We start from the raw sequence: 21,398 nt of genomic DNA on the forward strand, positions 1-21,398 counted from the left end.
ATAGGATGTATAGAATGGATCCTAGTGGCAAAAGGTAGCATGGCAATCAAACGAAAAAGCACAAGTTCTTGAAAACCTAAATAGAAAGAGCATGGTGGAACATAAGAGACAGGCGGTGCTAGGTTCTGGAAGAGATGCAAGGCAGCGATGGCGTTCAAGAAGCTTAATGCAGATCTTTTGATAGGACTCTCTTATAGAAGTGGTTCGTGCTACCAAGAGAAAGAGTGGAGAGCACACACTGCAATATTGGTCTCTTGCAAGTCTGACAGTAGTTGCAAGCTGGAATATCTGCAATTTTGTTCAAGTGTGCAAAAGAGGACAGTGCATTGAAAGGGATTAACTATGTCACAACAGAGGCTGGGCTAGAGACTGGAGAATTGGCTAGGTGGTGAGTCCACTGGATTCTCTAAGAAGCACCTCTGTTAGAGACTTGACCCGATGCAGATTCTCATTGATTGTAGATGTTTTGTAGATGAAGCTGTAAAGAGTTCTTGTTGAGGTCTACTTGTGGAGGATCCTTGAGATTTTTGTATTTTTCTTCTTTCTTGAGGACCCATGTCTTAGGGATGTTGAGACGTTGATATGTTTTGTTTATCTAAAGTAGACAAAGGTTTTGGGTGTTATCTTTGATTTTGATGTTTTTGTGGTGATGTATGTGTGGTTTTGATTGAGATTGTGAAGGTTAAATCCTTGTGTGTGCCAATTGGACAACTAGGGAAGTGATTCTGAGTCAGAATCAGTTAAGAAGGCACACAGCTAGTTCTGAGTCAGTTGATCATCAGTATTATCAACCTGACTTATCTCAGTGGGTGAGAAGTGCTTGTGAGCTTGGTCTCACAGTCTGGGGATTGTCAGCCTATCAGAAATAAGAAGGGTTGGTGGGCTGAGAATGTATATGGGGAGCTGGCTGCTGTGAGTCAACTACAGTCAGCTAAGTATCTATTGTGATGGGTCCTTGTATGGTTAGAGTGTTATGAAGGTCTAGAGTTGTCTGCTACTGGCAGAGAAGGGAGTAATCCTAACCTAGTTGAGGTGGTTGAGTCAAAATGGTCAGAACAGTCAGAATGGGGTCAGTAGTAGCAGTCAGCTATGAGTCCTAAGGGTGATATCTCTTTAAACTTTAAGTAGCCTGAGAGTCTACAAAGGTCAAAGGACACGTGGGAGGAGATTTCTACTTTAGTTGAGTCTACTGCATCAACTTAGTCTATTTTCTGTCAGTCGGGTCTATTTTAGCCAATTGAGTCAGAGGGGTGATAGAGGAAGGTCAACAAAGGGGAAGGCCCTAAGGATGTGGATGTAAGGTTAGCTGACTTTGGAGGATTTCAAAGGATCTTGGATGACATTTTTCTAACTAGGGGGGTAAGCATCAGCATTTTGCATGTGAAATTTCAGTAGACAATTATGGGTCAACTGGTGCTATAAAGGTTAGAAGGTCAACAGGGAGATAACATGAGAGAGATGAGAGGTTCAGTGGAGCTCTAGGGCAAGGCTTTGAGGTTGGCTAATAGTGGAGGATAATCCATGAGTTAGGCAGATAGATTTTATTCTTGGGGGAAAAAGGTGGACTTCGAAGGCAGATTTCGGCCAGTTCTTCTGAATCACCTGGAGGTGGATTCTGGTCACCTGGAGATCAACTCTGGTTAAGAGAGGATTTTTCATGGATGATCAGGGCCTTTGGAGGTATGTGTTGACCTAAGAGGATAGCTGAAGCCATTAGGCTGGACCAAATAGGGAGGTTAGGAAGGTTTTAGTGAAGTGTCTAAGAGAGTCAATTAGAGGTGAAAGGACAAGAGTAGGTCTGATTGGTGGCCTTGGAGCTGGGATTTCAGTGTCCCCCATTCTGATCCCATAGTGAGATCCTTCAAAGTCAACCATCCTTAATACCTCTACAAGTGAGGAGCAAAATGCGTTGTGTTCAATGCAATCACTATGATCATCCCAATCCCCATTGTGTTCAATGCAATCACTATGATCATCCCAATCCCCATTGTGCATACAAGGCACCTACTTTTTTGTACTGTATATATTGTAAATCCTTTGATCATGATACTAAAAAGTGTCCCAATTCATCAACAATTAACCCAAAACCCCCATCTCCCGTGCACCAAACAGAAACAATCCAAAGGGTCGAAACTGCTCAGGAAGCAGTTAATTAAATACTTCAGTGTTTCTATTATTGTGGACCACACAAAGTGGCAAACTACACAGTTTGGAATACTTCTATGCCCATAGTCACTTGACACTTTGCAACCCATGTGTGAATAATGTGGCATTGATCACATGTTCCAAGATTGCCCAAGATGAGTTGCTTCAATGCAACTGGTCTCACAAAATACAACTCTTAACATCTTGAGTGTACAAAATGGGCAATTGTCCATGGTACCCTTGAATGTGCTTACATGCTTACAAGCTAAGGCACGAGAAACGGTCAAAAAGGACGCAAAAGACAATACCTCAACATGGGTAGAAGAACATTCTTTAAAGCAGAACCCAAAAATAGAAAACAAAACCTTCTAAACCCAAGAAAAACAAGGGACAACAAACTATCGAAACCAAGGTTGAATTAAACGACAGGGAAAAGGAGCCTATGGAGGACATAAACCCAAAAAGGGGGGCATAAACTCAAAAGAGCCAAAAGCTATACATGATGTAGAAGCATCCACCTCAAAGGCCACCACACAAACCTCAAAGCCCATATGTGCGACACATGGTGTACAAAAGCTCAAAAGAAAGTTCACTCTCGTCACATGGGCAAACATAATGAAAAACTCACAATCCAAAGAAAGTCAGAAAATGAAACAAGTTCTAATATGTCACTAAGTGAGGATGAAACAAGTTATGACTCTTCACTCAGAGCACTTCATAGACCAATAAAGAAACTAGAACCCACCCAACCACCCCAAATTGAAATCATGATCATATGACATATGTAGAACGTAAAAACCAAGCTCAGGAGAGCATGCTTAGCTTGGTTGAGTGTCTTACAGGATCACTGGTTGTGATTGAACCTAATAATGCCAAACCTAAAAAAACAACCAAAATACAAAGCATAGAGGAGTATCGCTTCCCCTTTCAAGAGAAAGACATACTCTCTATAAAAGAGTCATTTGAGACAAATTGCATGAATTATGCAGTTGAGAAAGCACGTGAGGAATTTGATAATTCCCTTACAAAATTAAAGCAGTCTCTCAAAACCTCATTTGGAGGAATGCTCTTCTCTCATGGTAGTGAAGCCAACATAACATCAACACTTTCACCTTTAATAGCTCAACATGAGTTATACCAAGATATAAAGAGCTCCATAGAACATGACTGTGAGGATTTGCAAACTTCCAAACAGACCTTATTTAGAATTTTCAGAGAGCCAAGTGTGCCAGTGTACACATTGGGTACTCTTGAAAAATCTGAGAGCCAAAATAAGAATGAAAGTGAATGGGAATATGAAACAAAAACGGGATCACAAGCTGAAACAAAAACTAAAACATCCATGGTTCCTCTTGAAGATTCTATCATGGTATAGTTAGATTTTCCTACAAGCAATGCTGTTAAGCGCAAACGCACAGTGATTAGCTCTCAAGCTAGTCATAACATCATGACAATAGACACTTGGGTGTCATTGGGACAACCTAAACTCATCCCTATAGACAATGGTCTTGCAAGAGAAGCCAATGGACAAAACATTAAAGTTCCAGGTTACTTTAGCTATGCTACTCAAACAATTGGTGGAGATGTGGAATTTACATTTCATGTTACCCTAGATTCCCTTGAGTATGATTTCATCTTTGGTGGAACTTGGATACGTGACTCATTGTACTCAATTGATGAATCCATGCAAACAGTCACCTTGAACACTCCTGAGGCATTGTACAATTTCTATGAGACCTTGGAGGAGCTGGAACTTCTAACATATCTTACTGAAAAGATCCCTAGTATTTTGGTTAGATTGGAATTTTCTAATAAAATCACCACAGCTCAAGCACAGCTTTATCCAACATATGAGAAAACAATCTCATGACCCTCGAGTTATGAGATTTGTTAGGTCAACCAACACTCACAAATCATCTTGAAAGAATTTCCTTTATAAAAGATTTGAACATACCATGTTTGGGGTACTTTAAACATACAATGTATATTGAAACTAACCCCCTTTCTTGTAAGTTTTTTGTGGTTGAGTATGTGTTGGAAGCAGATTTAATCTTAGGGCATAAATGGTCTATTGTTGGCCCAAGCACCACTATGCTTTGCTAGTGATAAAGTCATCATGATAGTCAATGACAAAAAGTTTATAATACCATACTACAAAAGGAAGAGGATCCAACTTTAATGGATTTCTATGATGCTGAACGCAAAAGGTTACAAACCTCTTTCTCCACAGAAAACCCTCTACACAATGACCTACCATCTATGTCAACAACGGACTCCGTTAGAGCATTTACTCCTTCAACCCATCCTCACCAATGAAGTTAGATGCCAATACCTCGCAATCAATAGCCATTCCTAAAGAAGTTCCCCTTGCGCAACCATCTATCTCTAAAAAGGAATTCAAAGGAAAAGCCCTGGAGCCTATGCCTCTTCATCAACAAACCTCACTAAAAGACAATCGCATGCTCGAAGGGCTCATCATCGATAACCACTCCATAAGAGACTCTCACCTTATCATCGTTAATAATACACATGAGTCACAAACTTGTAGCCTCAGTGCCAACCAATGTGAAGGAGGGCCCAAAACCTTCCACTTCCACCAAAAAGAAAAAACCACTAATGGTATCAAAATGTGGGTGGAGAAGCAGCTACTTGTTTCTCAAGAAGGCTACTATGAAGGTGCCAATCAAATTTAGGTGCCTTGACAGTCAATGCCTCATCCTCAATGCAGCACTCAGAGGCTAAGGAAAAAGAAAATTACTCCACAACCTCGTCCACAAAAGCCTATGTGAGTTCCTCTCAAAGTACTCCATCAAGTCAACAAGTGTGGGTACCAAAAAGATTACTGCAATCACAAGTACCAAAGCTTGGATTCCCAAGCGCTTCACAAAGCCCCCTAAGCTTGCACACAGAAGAAAACCTCAGCACCAAACGCATCAGGCACCAATTTATAATGTTCATCAAAGATGGGTGCCTGCGCATGTGCTTCAACAACAAGGATACTATGATGGTAATCCCATCATATGGTTGCCAAAATCGAATAACGTAAAGAAAACCTCACAGTCGACTTCAACCCCAATAGCTTCACCTAAAGTTCAACCATAAGAATGGAGGCCCAAGCAAGTCACTCAACCACTCTCGTGCATTCATCACCTACACAAGAGCTTGTGTGATCAAACAACCCCAATGGTAACCAACTAGCAGTCTTACTTATTACTGCCTCGACAATATTTGAGCCAAAAATTTAAGAATCAATAACCACGTCTGACTATAAGCACATCAAAGACAAAATAACAATACTCTTGTCACCGCTCTGGATGTGAAGCATAAGTTCACAATGCTCTTGTCACCCCTCTGGATGTGAAGCATAAGTTCACAAGAACCTGTTGCTCGCACGTCATGCCCTAGCTGACCCATAGAAACATTTCAGATAAAACCTCGGGGTCAAAACCTGCAACCTCACGGGGTTAAAACCTGCAACTTCACAGGGTCAAACCCTGTAATTTCACGGGGTCAAAACTTGCAACTTCACGAGATCAAAACCTGCAACTTCACGGGGTCAAAACCTCCAACTTCACGAGGTCAAAACCTGCAATCTCACAGGTCAAAACCTACAATCTCATGAGTTCAGGTTTCTCACAGGTTAAGAGTCTCACAGCTTAAGATCCTGCACTTTCACAAGTTAAGCTTCTCACGAGTTAACCCCTCACACGAATTTATAATCTCACGGTTTAAGAACTTGCACTTTCACGAGTTAAGCCATATCACGGATTAAGCCATCTCACGCATTAACACTTTCCCAATCATCTTCAATAGCCATTATATAATTGCTACGCTTATAGCTTACTATTCTTTTGGCTAAATTAATGTAGCAGCTTCTCCATGAGTACATATCCATACTCATTCATTGGAGGACATTTGCACACCAAAGCCTCATCACATCGAGACAACTTCCAAGTACATCTCTAGATGGGGGGGCCATGGTCGATGAAAGCCATGGTCAATGGTATAACCCATCGCCTGGAATTTTCCTTCAAATTACAAACCTCTCCAAATGACGCTACCATCTTCACAAATCAATGATCTTCAATCCTTAGTGAAGATATGTATATTAGCCTCGCAAGTTGACGTAATTCTTTCAATATTTGATAACAAGTGGTTATTTCAACACAGAGCAGTTCAATAAGAGTCTATATAACTCATTTCTTGTACTTCATGTATATCTACTTCATAAGAGCACTTAAATATACATAAAAACATAAAAAGCACATGGGAACATGTCCTGCTCAACAACATTTGACAAGAATTGTACCACACAAAGGGACATCATCGAAGGCCAATTCCTTCAAATGATGAATATCGCTTTAATGAATCAAATGAGGAATTGAGAATCACCATCTCGTTCTGATGTCTATGTTCCTCCGCATCCCCCCCTCTCTCCTCTCCCATTATTAACATCTCTTAGTGTCCCCACACTAACACAAATCACATGTAACCATGCTTATGATTGCAAAAAACAAAGTGAGCAAAAAACCCCCAAAAAACTACTCACACAAATATAAAACTGCAATCATTCACAAAAAAACCCCACTCCCACCCCTTTAGGAATCCCCAATAAAACCACTAACCTTTTCATTCACTAACTAGCTTTTCTTATTCCTTATGGAGGAAAAAAGACCATTGAATGTCATTGAACATCAAAGCCATCAACAAAGCTTGTCCATTCTCCCCACACAAAGGTCTTCATCAACACGATCATAAGGACGTGATCGCCATCAGGAAGGGGGGGATGTTAACTCGTTCCTAGGATTAACAAGATCTACTGTCATTATCTTACATCAAGGAGTCACGATAGATACACCAAAGGGTCATACATTCAAGATATGAAGTAATGGTGTCCAAAGCTACAACTTGGACGGGCGCCCGTAATGGTGTGATAGAGTATTTATGGCGATTCCTGCTTCAAGAGAGTGTGGTAGCAAGTTAGGATGAAGTCCTAAGTGATGTACTTCATGAATATATTATGAGAGTAGTCATTGTAATAGCATTAGCCTCTTATGAGCCTAAAGTGCACGCTCGGCCACAATTTAAGTGAGTGTGAACACTTATGGCCATGTATATAAGTGAATATCTCTCATAATACAACATACTCTCCCATTGTGCAATTAAGTCTTGCTCTTGCTAATCCTCTTGCTAATCACTCTCCCTAATGCATGCTAGTGAGCATGTGTGAGTGAAGTGAGGTGAGAGGAGGTACAAGTACCCATAGTGCAACACGGCGGTGTGACAACGCTCGCGGGAGGCACGGTGGAATTGCTTCTCAAGGAGTTGTAGAGCTTGGAGTCCTCAAGGGTTACGAGCTCGGCCATTGGAAAGATCCTCACTACTGCAGTTTACCAGGTAATCTCTTGTCGGATGTGTTTCAAGGAGGGTTAGGGTGAGCCATAATAGAAATGTTTGTCCCCTGTAATCCTAAAGTTTTCTTAATACAATATAATTTTGCACCCATCTATCTTGTCTTGTCGATTCATTTTGTAAAATAGTTATGCAACATTATTAAGACAAGATAACCAATGTAAAATGAGAAACAATATATTTATTACAATGGTAGTATCTATACAAATTGGTTGGTTACAATGTATGAGAACAGAAAACTATCTACGTTGGAGGGTCAGTGTCTATAGAAGCCTTGGCCTCTTTGCCTTCCTTGGTCGGCTTGGACTCCGATTTCTTGGATGTTTTCTTTGACTTGGCCTCTTTTTCCTTAGATTGTTTCTGTTTCCGAGAGGCCTTTCCCTTCTCCGCGTCTGTCATTTTCTTCTTCCCGAATTTCAACGAAGACATCATAGGTCTTTTCCTTTTCGATGGCTTCTTTGCCATCATAGGTGGGATTGATGGTGGTGGTGGTGGTGGTGGTGGTGGTGGTGGTGAATCTAGATGTGGGGAAAGATTCACACGATTGTCGAGCATTAATCTAATTGCCTTTACTCTCACCCACCAAATGTATGTGTCTTTACAACATGAAGTTGTGAACTGCAAAAAATCATGACCAAAACCTTAGCATATAAAAGTTTAAGGAAAATATTTGAATTTTTTACAACTCTTTTTTATGTGTCTATCAAAAATACTCACAGCTACTCTTTTTGATATGTCTACTAGAAATTTTGATTGCATATATCTCCATGTCTTTGTGACCATTGTCCAGCCACATGAGCTTCCATCACTTTGTAATGGAACATATAGCAATGATAGTCCTTGTTTAGACTTTTAATTAAAGCTTTATTACAAACTTAAAAGTTATCATTTGTGTTATTATTATAACTTGTAAAACAGGCAAAATGAAAAACTAATGTGGAGTTGGTTTTTCGAGGAGTGGAGGATGGAGTCTTCCTAATGTGCTTATTATGCATTTAGATGCCCTGCAAAAATAACAAATCACATAAAGTATTCAATCTAATACACATTGAATCTTAAACACAATCTCTATTAAAATTAAAAACGTACAATTTGGCTTCTCCATGTATACCAAGCATGGAATTCAAGAAATATTTCTTTCTTTTCTTGATATCAATTATAATTACACTCCAATGGCTCCTACAAAATAAAGAAAAGAAAAAACAATTGATAGAGATGTATAAAAAGACATTAAAAAAAGTAAAACAGTTGTTGAAGTATGGCCGATGAGAGCATGAGCATAGGGCATGCTTGGGTAAGCAGCAGGAAGAGGGCTTACGAGCCAAGATATGCCTAGGATCGCCCCATCAACCTTATCTCAAGGGACATAGAAATAGAGGAAGTACTAGACGAAGGTGGTTGAAACAAGTTATAAGGTATCTGGACTAGAGGATCCGAACTCAGAGGCAATCCAGATACACAATTTTTCTATAATAGCAACAACTGTGGGCTTCGTTGTGCTAGTGCAGTGTCCATCGTGATTGCCAGGTGTTGGTGGCCAATCAACCTATTGTTGTGCAACAAACTGAGGGTTCTTATTTTGTAACAAACTTGTTACATCTTCTTGAAGAATGGGTAGTACCTGTCTAGTGGGAGAGGAAAAGGGGAATTAGTCGGATAAGGAGATATAGGGGTTAGGGAAGACTTGGTCTACCAGGCTAAGATTAGAGAGGTTTTAGGTGTAGTTTGCAAGATTATATATATGCATGAAAAATTGATGCAAAGGCTTGCATAAAGCTTATGCATAGGCTTGTATAAAGTTCTATACATAAAGCTTATACATAAGCTTGTAAGCTCTATGGATAGGTTTGTAAGCTTTATATATAGGCTTTCAAGCTTAATGCATAAGCTTGAAAGCCTATGCATAGAGCTTTATGCAAGCCTGTGCATAAAGCCTATGCATAGGCTTTCATAAAGCTCTATGCATAAGCTTGAAAGCTTTATGCATAGGTTCTATGTATAGGCTTTCAAGCTCTATGCATAAAGCTTATGCATAGGCTTGCATAAAGCCCTATGCATAGGCTTGCAAGCTTTATGCATAGACTTTTTGCTCACTTTGTTTAATCTTATGTTTATACTAATCACTTTTTTTTAATCTTTTGCTTTGTAGGTCTTGCACTAATCTTTTTCTTCGGCTTCACAAAAAGGAGGTTAGCCTTATTTTTCTTTTAATTGTTTATGCAAGTTCTACCTTTATTGCACCCTTGGGTGTGCCGGGTTTAGGTTTAGTTTAGGCTTGTAAGCTCTATGCATAGGCTTGCATAGACTTTATGCATAAAGCTTATGCATAGGTTGCAAGCTCTATGCTTAGCTTTATGCGTAGGCTCTATCCAATCTCTATGCATAGGCTTGCATAAAGCTTGTATAGGTTTACATAGAGCTTAATGCATAGGCTCTATGTAAGCTCTATGTATAGGCTTGTATAGAGCTTATGCATAAAGCTTGTATAGGTTTGCATAGAGCTTAATGCATAGGCTTGTAAGCTCTATACTTAGCTTTATGCGTAGGCTCTATTCATAAGTGATAAGCATAAGGATTTTGCATATGACTCATTGAATTAAGTCTGCATGATGTCACAAGCGTTTGGAATCTCATCTCACCAACAAAAGGATGATAAAGATAAGGAGAACAAAGTGGAAAGCATTTAGTGATGATGATGAGAACCCGACGCTTGTACATCATGTGGAGATAATGTTTATGAATATATGCAAGAAGCTTGCATGAGCTATATGCATGAACTTTGCAAAGAGCTCTATGCATGAAGATTTATGCGTAAGTTTCATGTAAGCTTTATTAGATGTGCTACTAATCACTTTGCTTAATTTTGCATTTTTTAGGTCCTGCACTTATCCTCTCATTTAGCTTCACAGAAAATTGGTAAGCTTTTTTTCTTGTAATCCTCTCCTTGACTCTTATGCATGTATTTGGTTTGGGTTATATGTATAGGCAACGTCGATTGACCCATCTCTTAGGATCCAAATGTCGCAAACTTTCTCAATATCATCAACCAACGATATGGGCAGCAAGCATGGACTTAGTTCTCACATACACAAGTATGATTTGACATCCCTTTTCACATACACATAGTTTATCCTTTATGCATTTGTAAGTCAATTCATTTAATCTTATATGCAGTCCAACATACCATTGGGACAATGGACTTCATATGGGCAATCTACTCCATATGGCCAGTCGTCTCCATGGTGACAATCCACTCCATTGATAGGCGTAGGTCCGAGTGGTGCAGGCCCATCATGCTATTGGTGTGATGAGGCTACATCACCAACGTCGACTATTTCACATGATGATGTAGTTCTAGTGGTGGTGTAATTATCACTTTTCCTCAACGGCTTCCTCCCTCCCTCCCTCATCATCATCTGAGTTTCACACTTGCTTCCTCCCTCCCTCCCTTGTCATCTGAGTTTCTACACTTTGCTTCCTCCATTACGTTTTTGCAGCTGCTTCTTTCACTAAGTTTCTTGTCTCCCTTCCTTTATTTGTGTTGTTTAAATGTGTTATTCTCTATCTCTCTCTCTAAACATTTTAGTGCATCTTGAATGGAAGGCTAAATCATTTGAATGGAAGCTAAAGTAATGTATGCATTTGAATGGAAGGCTAAATAAGTTTTCGCATTTTGAATAGAATGCTATAGGCTTCAAGCTCCAACACTAGAGTCGTCGCTATGAGGACGATGCCACAAAAAAAAAATCATCCACTCTGACACGATCATGGCTAAGTGGGAAAGGTAATTATGCTAATTTAGCTTTCTTGTATTATACAATGTTTTTGGGCATCCAAGCAATTATAGGATAATATATGCATGCATATATTCAGACCAATTGTTTCATCATGTTTAAATTTAGAATTCTTATTGTATATGTTATTTGCCAAATATCTATACATGTTTCATATTCTCTTTAGTATGTACAAATTATTCATTTATCAATTAGATAAATATGGGCAAATATTAGGATGTGTGTGTATGTAAACCTAGATGTTTTGAGATTGTTTCATGACTTCTATGTTGGATTCATGACTTAGGCACTGCACCTTGTTTTGAAATTGTTGTATGCTGACTTCTATGTTTTGAGATTGTTACATACAGACTTCTATGTTGGATTCATGTCTTGTAGGCACTGCACGTTGGCATAAACCAAACATAAACTATCCGACAGACATGGTTTTGCCAAATGAAGGAAGAGTTTTATGAAGAGTACAACCTTAGTCTGGAGGGAGAGAACCCTTGGTACTTGCATGACAAACATATTCCTGAGAACTAGTGGCTCACAGTGTTTACACATAAGCATAACAACTATGAGAAAACGCGTCTCAAATCAATGCAACCAGAATTCTACGAGGAGTGTTCATTATTGTACTATATGTTGGGTTTTATGCTGTGTATGCACCCACGGGAGTGCTAGTGATCATCAGTAGGTTACTGGGGCACTTTTTACTTCAGTTAGTGGAGGTTTTTTCCCCCAGTTTAGCTTAGTTTCACTTATAGTGGTTTATAAGTGGTTTGGTCCACCTGGCACAGTTTATGGCCGGACCATGTGAACACATTTTAGGTCACATCTTTTATATGTGACTATTGTACTTTTTTTTATCATTATCAATACATGAGCAAATGTGTTCCTCTCTCTCTCTCTCACGCTTCCTGTTGGTGTGCCTTCCAAAACCCTAACCCTAATAACTCTTTCCTACACTTTGGTATTAGAGCAGCCTCGCCTGCCCTATCCGTATAACTCGCCACATCAGCTGCCTGTACAGGCCCTCGCCATCAGCTCTGCAGCCACTCATCTGCCCAATCTCCAGCCCACGTCGTACAGTCCTGCACAGACAGCCGTACAGTCCGTACAGGCATGCTGTCTGTCCATACAGCCGCCGGTTATTCCGTACAGCAGACAACAGACGACCAGCACCTGTTGCTGCGTATACCTACAGCAATACAGTTGCCGCTTCTCCTCCGTATACTGCTCCGGACAGCTGTTTCGTACAGCCTACAGCCGACCAGTACCCTGCAAAATCACATGGGTAAAATTTAAAGCTTTACATGTTTTGAAATTTGGGCATTTTTCTGTGAAAGCTTTTCTGGCAGATACAAGGATGTTTTCTTGCAAAGAAACCTCTACAGGCTTTTGCAAGGCTTTGGGTGCAAAAATTTTGGGCATTTTTTGGCATTTTGGCACTGTGTGAGCCACTTTTGTTGCTCTACTCAGTCAGTGGTGCATTGTTTTGCACATTCAGAGGATTGAGAGTGCAAGCATATTTGGGTCAGTTGTACTCAGTGGAGTACAGTTGCTTTCAGGGTTGTTGTTTTTGGGTTTTTTGATACACAAGTACAACATTGTGCACTGGCATAATGGCAAATCAACAGCATAGTGATGTGTTCACGTACTTGTCTAAGGAAGACAAGCTAGATGGCATGAATTACTCCTTGTGGAGTTTCATGCTGAGAAATGTGCTCATGGCAAAAGGTCTTTGGGATTTTGTTATTGGTGATGAACCACGTCCAGGTCCATTGGCTCCAGAGACTCCTCCTCAAGGGGGTGCTCGTGGAAGAGGACAACAGGCACAGGCACCGGTTCAGCCACAGCCTGTTCAAAGAACAAATGCCCAGAAGACATGGGATGCCAAAGATGCACAAGCCTTATCACTTATTGCATTGTCAGTACAGAGGTCTATTATACCTCATATTCGTTCAACTAGCTCCTCTCACGGAATGCATGGGTGACTTTGGAGCAGATGTATGTTGCTCGTAATGAGGCACGGATCTCATTTTTGAAAAGAGAGCTGGAAAACTGGAAGATGCATGAAGGAGATGATATGTCTAGCCATTTGAAAAAGCTGCAGGATTTGAGAGAGCAACTCATCAATGTGGATGAGATTATTCCTGAGACACAGCTTGTATCCACCATCTTAAACTCTTTGCCAAGATCCTACTTGACTTTTCATACCTCTTTGAACCTTAGCATGAGGAATGCTATTGAGCCTCTAAAGTATCAGGAACTTGTTGCTCTCTTGTTACATGAAGAGCAAATCAGGAAGAACATGAACATGAACACAAGTGCTGAACAAGCATTTATGATGATAGGTCAAAAAGGGAAAGGCAAGTTTCAGCCAAAGAGTTCAAATCAGAATTCAGGTGATGGTGGTTCATCTCAGGATACCAAGAAAGGTGATGGACAGCCCAAGAAGAAGTGCAAATGCCATTACTGTAATAAGAAGCCAGGTCACTACATCACAGAGTGTAGGAAGAGGATTGCCCAAAGAGAAGGAGAAGGAGTCTGGGATGTCTATAAACGATGCCTCTAAAGCTCCTCCGGAGACTGCTTCCTTTGTTGTAGACAGGGATTACTGTTTCTACACATACAGTTATGATGCCTCTTGGTCTTCATCACAGGCAGTCAGTATGACTGAGCATGCATGTACTTGGTATTTTGATAGTGGTGCTTCAAAGCATATTACATCTCGCAGGGATTTGTTTTGTAATGTTGTATGCCCTACCCCTATTGGCAAGTCCGTTCAGTGTGCCAATAATGCTTCATATCCAGTTCGTGGCATTGGGGAGATTCAGCTCACAGCCATTGATGGCTCTATTCTTTGCCTTACAGATGCCTTATATGTACTAGGGATAAAGAAGAATCTGTTGTCCATTTCTTCTTTAGCACAGTGTGGTATGCAAGTCAACTTTGATGATGACAAATGCATGGTCAGAGACAAAGCTAATGCTTTGACCTTGATGCTTACTGGTACATTATGTCATGGACTCTATCAGTTGGATGCATTTCAGCCAGTGGATCAGTCTGCTTATCATGCATTCACTCTTACTCCAGCTATGGTTGATGCAGAGTTATGGCATGCTCACATGGGGCATGTAAATTTTGGTAGTCTTATGCTTATGCAGCGACATAACATGTTGACAGACCTACCTCTTATGGAGAAGCCTCTAGATCACATATGTGAAGGATGTATTTTGGGAAAAATGCATCGATTTTCCTTTCTACGAGCAACTGCAAATTGCAGCTTATACACAGTTATCTTTGTGGTCCCATGCAGACGAAGTCATTAGGAGGTTGCTTCTATTTTGCTACATTTATTGATGACTTCTCTCGTATATGCTGGGTCTATCCGTTGACACGGAAATCACAGGTATATGATGCATTTTTGGCCTTTGTAGCACTTGCTGAAATAGAGTCAGGATGCAAGGTTAAGACCCTCCGTATATGTGTCACACATGTTGAATTCCTTTCTTGAGAGTCGAGCTATCAAGCATCAGTATACTACTGCTTATACTCCACAGCAAAATGGGGTTGCAGAAAGGAAGAATCGGTCACTCATGGAGATTGCCAGATGTATGTCTTTTGGGTGGAAGCTGTTATGTGTTGTCATATTTTGAATCGATGTCCCACAAAGGCATTGGTTTCCATTACTCCTTTTGAGGCTTGGCATGGCCGCGAGCCTTCGGTATCACATTTTCATACTTTTGGATGTCTTGCATATGCACACATACCCAAAGAGTTGAGGAGGAAGTTGGATGATAAAGCCACAAAATGTATTTTTGTTGGGTACAGCCGTGAGAGCAAGGGCTACCGATTATATGACCCACTGTCCAAGAAGATATTCACTAGTCGGGATGTGATTTTTGATGAAAAAATAGAATTATCCATGGCTAGTTTATGATGCAAATCAGGCTGAAAATGATGTGTTTGAAGGCCTACTACCTATGGAGTTTCATTCCACAGTTGGTGATCCAACCCATGAGGGTGCAAGGCAGCCAGCTAATCATGAAGGTGGTGCAGAAATTCAGCAGGAGATTGAGCTAGAAGTTGAGCCAAATATGGGGCAACAGGCTCCACAAGTCAGACATATACCTAGATGCTATTTGAGGACATTACAGGACAACCATCTAGATGCTCCTCTTGTTGCTGGCCGTACTCGTAGGTAGACACGGACCAATGAGCATGCACACATCATGGATTTAAATATGGTTATGGCAGCTAGTTTACAGGATGATGATGAGCTTGATTCATTTGTGGATGCACGAGACAACGTGCATTGGAACAAAGCCATGCAAGATGAACTTGATTCTATTAAAAAGAATCAAACATGGGATTTGGTTGATCTGCCCAAAGGCAAGAAAGCCATTGGTACTAAGTGGGTCTATAAGTTGAAAAGACATGCAGATGGATCCATTGACAGGTACAAAGCCCATCTAGTTGCAAAGGGCTATGCACAGAAGAAGGGCATTGATTATGAGTCAACATTTGCTCCTACATCCCGTATGTCGACACTTAGGAGTGTCATTGCATTGGCTGCACATCGTGGTTGGGTTGTTCATCAGTTGGACACTCAAGACTGCTTTCCTACATGGGGACCTCGAGGAGGAAGTTTATGTACATCAGCCCATAGGTTTTGCAGAACATGGTCATGAAGGGAAAGTATGCAGGCCGAAAAAGGCCTTGTATGGTTTGAAACAAGCTCCACGAGCTTGGTATGCAAAGATAGATGCTTTCCTGCTCACTCAAGGCTTTGTGAACAGTCCATCAGAAGCCACTTTGTATGTAAAAGAAAGATCTGCTGGTCCATCAGTCTTTATGTAGATGATCTTTTGCTCATGGGATCAAATGATGACAAAATTGCAGCTTTTAAAGAGATACTGCAACAGATATTTGCCATGTCTGATTTAGGGCTCGTACACTACTATTTGGGCATATAGTTTGTGCAGGATAACAGAGGCATTGGGTTGTTGCAATCTTGGTATGTTGCTAAAGGAGAAGTTCAAATTTCAAGATTGCAAGCCTATCAGGCACTCCTATGGAGCCTGGGATGAAACTATCACTACAAGATGACAGTACTTTATTTGATGCCACTATATATACTCAGGCTGTTGGGTGCCTTATTTACTTGCGTACTACACGGCCAGATATTCAATATGCCGTATCTCAGTTGAGCAGATTCATGCACAGCCCGCGATTGTCACATTGGCAAGCTGTGAAGCATGTATTTCGGTATTTGCAGGGTACCTTGTCTCTTGGATTGCTTTATCCTGAGGAGGGTGACAGCGATTCAGACTGGACTGGTGATTTTGATACCAGACATTCCACTAGTGGAAATTGTTTCTTTCTTGTCTCTTCATGTATTTCTTGGCTAAGCAAGAAACAGACCACAGTGGCCACTTCGTCTTGTGAGGCAGAGTACAGAGCAGCCGACACTACTACCATTGAGTGTGTATGGCTGCGTCATCTTATGATATGGATATTTCAGTGGAGGAGCCTACACCTATCTATACTGATAGTCAAAGTGCCATTGCCGTGACCAAGAATCCTGTGTTTCATGCTTGCACGAAACACATTGAGATTCACTATCTCTTTGTTCGGGAGAGACTCCAGGCAGGTGATATCAGTCTAATTTACTGCCCTACAGATCAGAATGTGGCAGACATCTTCACCAAAGCACTACCACGTCTGAAATTCGAACCATTCCGCACTGCTTTGAATTTGTTTCCTTTTGGTGGATGATGTACAGTGATCACATATCACTCCAGGGTATAAGTGGTTTGGTCCACCTGGCACAGTTTATGGCCGGACCATGTGAACACATTTTAGGTCACATCTTTTATATGTGGCTATTGTACTTTTTTTTATCATTATCAATACATGAGCAAACATGTTCCTCTCTCTCTCTCACGCTTCCTGTTGGTGTGCCTTCCAAAACCCTAACCCTAACAACTCTTTCCTACACTATAGGGTCTATCAAACTATCTCGCCTAATAACAAAATCATCGTTCCTTTTCTCGTGGATTTACATTTGAGAAATGTGGCTTGGCGTGGAGTCCTTCAAAGAAAGGAAGGCATAAGATTTGCTTGGGTAGTGTTTTCCAAGAGTGTAATCAAGAATGTGATCGGGCAGAAGAATTTGCATAGCAAGATGGACTAACAAAGGACAAAAAATGGTCCAAGCAATGTGCATACGGCCAACACCCCCTCAGCATCACATGGCTTTATGGGGCATAAAAGCTTTAATATCCCTTTAAGAGGCCACCATGCATTTTGAGGAGAACCTTGCCAAATTTATTGCAGCTAGCTTCTTTAGAACATGTTTAAATGGTAGGTAGCATGGTGAGTATAGTAAGGAAAAAGCTAGAAGAGAAGAAAAAATGCTAAAGCAGGTTAGCGCCTCGTTAGATGAGGCAAAAAGAGAGAGATTTAAAGTTGAAGGTGTTAGGCATGCTACAACTGCGCGCTACAAGACCAGATCAATAGGGCCAAGGAAGAGATGCACATTTTAGAAAAGGCTTTAATTCTAGACCAGGTCTCTATATACAATTACAAAGCTCAGATCATGGGATACAAAGTAGAACTGGGTTTGCTTGGCCTGGATGTGCACTTAACCATCTTGGATGTAAGTGTGGCTTCATTATAGGTTTGCTAAATTCAAACAACTAGACCTTTTTGATGGCATTTTTATTTATAGAGAAGTAAAAGTTATTTGAGAGCTACTCTAGAATGTTTACTTGTAACAAAAGTTGTCTTATGTTTTTTTGCAAGAACAACACATTTCTCTGTTGAATGAAGTTAAAGAAGTGCTTACGCAATGCCACTTTGTGGATGACTTGCTGAAACAAGTAGAGAAGAATCAACTTCCTACTTTGGCTCTCGCACCTCCTGGAGCCCATACAAGTATTTATAAGGGGAGTTTTTTGATTGCAGATGAGTGTGCTACTTGCGGATTTTCAATAGAGGATAAGGTAGTGGGTATCTACATGCTTCCATGTAGACATCCCTACCCTCCTCTATGTTTTTCCAATGTGTGCCATGCGAAGGAAGATAGTGGGTGCTTGCACAATAGAGGACAAGGGATATCTACATGCTTCCATGTAGACATGCTTCCATGTAGACATCCGTGCCATCCTCTATGTTCTGCCAGTATGTGCCATGCACAGGAAGATTGTGTGCAACTTGGGTGCACAAAGAGAATCCTTGATGCTGCAAAAATCATAGTGTCCATTCATGATTAGAAACACTTTGACCATAAAATGGTGAAAGGTGTGTTGTTTTTAGCACTTTTTGCTAGCACATTGAATCATTGAATTAGTGCATGAAAGTGAAAAAACACATGTTTAGCTTGTTTTATAAGTGTGTTGTGTATGTAATTTAGGAGTTGTTGGTTTTGTAGTGGAAGCCCCAAGTGAAAATAAGATGATGCAGCAACCAGTAGAAACCCTTTCATCAAACGAGCATTTCGGTATTTCTTTTACCCTAAATTCTAGTTTGATTTAATACAATGATATTCAGAGTACATCTATATTTTATAATTATATGTTAATTTTTTATGTGTTGGCTATGTAGAGATTTCACAAGCCATCTCCTCACATAAGTTCATTGCATAACTTAGTCCTACTCTCATAGTGCCTTGGAGGCTAGTGTTATGAATGATTTGGGTGGAAATAACAAATAGAAGACCTATAATATAAACACTCGCCCTTTAAAAGGGGGGGAATGCATGGATGTTGGGAAGCAGACCGATGGGGAGTGTACTGTTCAAGAGTAGACTTGTACTATTGAGAAAGAAGGTGATTTGGATAGGGTTGTTACCTTAGGTGTTATTGTAGCCATGGAAGACCCTAATTTAGTTGAGGATGTGGAAAAGGTGCCCAATGAGAATCAAGACCAGATTGTTGAAAACATGACTCTCGATAAATTAAAAAAAATGGGGATCAAGAAGCGAAAGGGTATGCAAGGTGTGGACCAATAGCTTGAGCTTGGTATCCAATTGTACTTTTGGAGGCTTAATAATATTCTTACATGTGTTAGATAATAAGGAGGTTAGTATAGCATTCTTGTATGTTTGCAAGTTTAAAACAAAAGAAAAGTAAGGGAAAAACAATAAGGTCGTGCAGCTCGAGCATAAGACAAGGAGGAGGCCCCAGCTAAGAATAAAAAGAGTATGGCATCAGCCATGAGTCTTGTCTCATACACATACTTTACTAAGCCACGTGCATGTAAATCTATACCACGATTTGATTGTTGTAGTTTCTCTACATCGCAAGCCTTAGCCCTTGCAATTTTGAGCCATTTTGTCTAAATTGGGGTCTTCATCCCACTTTCAATGTATTTTGCAATCCTATTTAATGAAATGCCAGCTATTTCAGTTTCCTCTTGTGTTTGTTCCCCATTTCTTTTGTAGAGTGGAAAATGTTTATTTTATATCTCATTAGTCTCTATTTCTTTCATACAGTTTGCAAGAAATTCTCTTTTATGTGATGATTGTGGTCACTCTCTAACTAACAATTAATGTACTTGCTTTATAGAGGAATATTTTCATGCTAAGGATAGGGACACTAATTCTCTTTTATGTGATGATTGTGGTCACTCTCTAACTAACAATTAATGTACTTGCTTTATAGAGGAATATTTTCATGCCAAGGATAGGGACACTAATCCTCCACCGTTCTTGTGTGTCTATCAGAATCCATGTCGCCCCAAGTGTCGGCTGAAGAGAAAATTCTGAAATCCCTACAAGTTTCCCTATATGCTGTATAGAAAAGCAGAGGCAAAGTATGAGATGATTTGGCCATCTAGTCCAATGTCCACCATAAGGTTATTAAGTATCCCTTTTCATAATAGAATGCTACCTTGTCAGAGGGAGCATTTAACTATCCACTTCCCCTAATAGAACAACATAGGGCATTGATTTTGGATATGAATGGGTTGCTTATAATAGATTGAGGGGGAGAAGTCTTCCTATGTGGACAGAGGAATTCAAATTTGTCATAGGATTGGGTTTCTTATAATAGATTGAGGGGGAGAAGTCTTCCTATGTGGACACAGGAATTTAAAGTTGTCATCATAGGAATGCGAAATGAAACTCACTATGTGCATAAGGATGCCCTATATTTTTTGTCCTAGGCTTGTAGATTGTTTGATGTATATATATGGAGTGCAAAAATTAAGAATGTTGTTGGAAGGTTTCGAGAGTGCTTTCTTGGTGAGGAGCACATTCAAACATTTTGGGACCAAGATATGTGTGATCCTGCAGATTTTAGCTTTCTAAATGGTGAGCCAGTCTTCTTCAAGAATTCGGAGACATTTTGGGAGGCTATTCCAGGATACAATGAGGCCAATACAATCTTACTAGATGATAACCTGTACAAATTTTTGTTGAACAAACATGGGACATACAGGAATTTACCAAAGTTCAGATTGATGGGTCCACCAATGATCGTAAGTTTTTCTTGTTGTGTGCGTTGCTGGCTATTTGTAGCAATGGATGTGCTCACATAATCGATTGGCATTCACAAAGGCAGAGACATCTTTGCTACAGAATCAGATGAGGAGTCAGAGGCAGAGATCATATTCACATAGTTAAAATGTGACATAGGAGGCAACATATTAAATCGAGAAGAATTGCATTGTAGAGAGTTGTTGGACAAGTCTCATGTAAATAGATTGGTTAAAAGCACTTACAAGCAATACACAATAGTTTGAAGTGCTCAATAGCTCTCACTACGATCAAATAAAAAAGTATATTTTGAAGTGATCTATAGCTCTCTCTCACTACTATCAATCAAAAAAGTAACATAAGTAGTAATAAATAAGTTAGTTAAGGCTGTCACAAATTTCTTTGAAGTGATACTCTCATGTATCTACAAGAGAGAGGGGATACTATTAGTGCACACGTATCACTTTCTGAATGACCATTGTCTGTGCATTGGGGACTAGCTTACAACTCCACCTGGGCCTTCTACGCACATCACCTTCCTTGATCTCCCAAAAAATCCCTTACCTCCCTTTTCTAAG

The sequence above is a fragment of the Cibotium barometz genome, chromosome 10, assembly GCF_041138505.1.
Source record: "Cibotium barometz isolate CiBa-2024 chromosome 10, ASM4113850v1, whole genome shotgun sequence".
Classification (NCBI taxonomy): Eukaryota; Viridiplantae; Streptophyta; class Polypodiopsida; order Cyatheales; family Cibotiaceae; genus Cibotium; species Cibotium barometz.